Source organism: Phalaenopsis equestris, unplaced genomic scaffold, assembly GCF_001263595.1.
Source record: "Phalaenopsis equestris unplaced genomic scaffold, ASM126359v1 Scaffold000589, whole genome shotgun sequence".
In the NCBI taxonomy this organism is placed as follows: domain Eukaryota; kingdom Viridiplantae; phylum Streptophyta; class Magnoliopsida; order Asparagales; family Orchidaceae; genus Phalaenopsis; species Phalaenopsis equestris.
The window spans coordinates 61,504-63,221 of NW_018165029.1; positions in this window are offsets into that span (position 1 = coordinate 61,504).

A 1,718-nucleotide genomic window follows, 5' to 3' on the forward strand; every position below is an offset into this window, starting at 1 on the left:
GAAAGATTTACATCTGAAGCAGATGGATTAAACAAACTTCTTAGATGGTGGTGGCTTAGAAGAGGAATTGTATATGATGCAACCACAGAGATATCAAATTTCGCTAGTCTGTAAACTGAAGAAGAGTCTTTATAGTTTAAAGCAAATCCCAAGAAAGTGGTATAGGAGATTTGATAGGTTTATGCCATACAGTTGGGACACAAAGTGTTAGGCAAATTTTGTTGCTTTATTAAAGAATTTGATAATTGTTATATTTTTTTTTTAACTTTTGAATGACATGCTAATTGCGGGAACGGATATGAAGAAGATCAAAGACTTAAAGGAGCAAATATTGATGGAGTTTGAAATGAAGGATTTAGGTCCAACAAAAAAACTCCTCGATTTGTTAATATAAAATGACTGGAGTGTAGATACTTTGAAGTTTTCTCAGGCAGAAGATGTTGAGAATGTACTTTAAGCTATTTAAGGAATAATTAACTAAGTCTGAAATAGAGCAAATTAGATGAGAAGAACTCTGTATGCTTCAACAATTGAAAGTTTGATGTATGCAATGATATGTACAATACCAGATATTACACTTGTGGTGGGAGTGGTCAGAGGGTACATGAGTAATCTAGACAAACATTATTGGAAGGTGGTGAAGTGGATTCTTAGATACTTAAAAGGAAAAAACCAACAAGACACGTTGCTTTGGAAGTCCAAGGATCAATTTACAAAAATATGATGGTATAAAAAATATACCATATATGAAGCTGGGGCAATCATGAGACGAAGCCGCATGTATTATAGTTGTAGTTGATGACAACTACAAGTGGGTTCCAAACACTTATTATTAAGAATCTTGGTACACATATTGTATACACATGATGATTGTGACTATTCATTTAAGAGATTCTTTATGATCTTTAACACTTGTATTGATGGTTTTATAGTTTGTTGCCGACATCTAATTAGAATTGATGCTTGCCACCTAAAATCAAAATATTTAGATGTATTATTATCCAAAACTTCTTTGGATGGCAATAATGGTTAGTTTACCTTTGCAGTTGCTATGGCTGGATATGATTCAAAGACTACATGGCGAAGATTTTATGAACAATTGGCTGAAGCAATTAATATTGAGTTACAGGATCTCACATTCATATCTAATATGGAGAAAAGCTTAGGAGAGGCCAGTAGGATTGTATTTCCATGTTTGTAGCATAAAATTTATTTTTGTCACTTATCAAAGAGTTCGAAGAAATTTTTTCATTGTCATGATATTCAAAGAATTTAGAACTTGATATGGGCAGCTGCACATGTATACAGTAAGCATGAATTTAATTAAAAATTAAATGATTTACTCAATATAAGCCCATAAGTGCACTCCTACTTGCTTTTATTTACTTATAAGTAATGATAACTAACCATGGCATGTTTACGTCAATGATCATTATTGCATTGTCAGGTACTTGGTTGCTCGTTACATTATTACTCATTTGTTTTTTTTTTCTAAGTTACAATGGTGGTATTTTCGATGTGACATGAAATTCTTGGGTGTTATAACTGTAAAATTTAAAGTTTAGGTGTTAGCTAATTACAGAACTAATGAATTGTAGCCCATTGAATTTTCAGTCATCGACAAGATGGAAGAAACCAGCCGGTATCATTCCATATGCAATTGATTCGATTGACTAAATTTTTTAGATTTCTATAGCTAGTTACAATGCAAAACATTT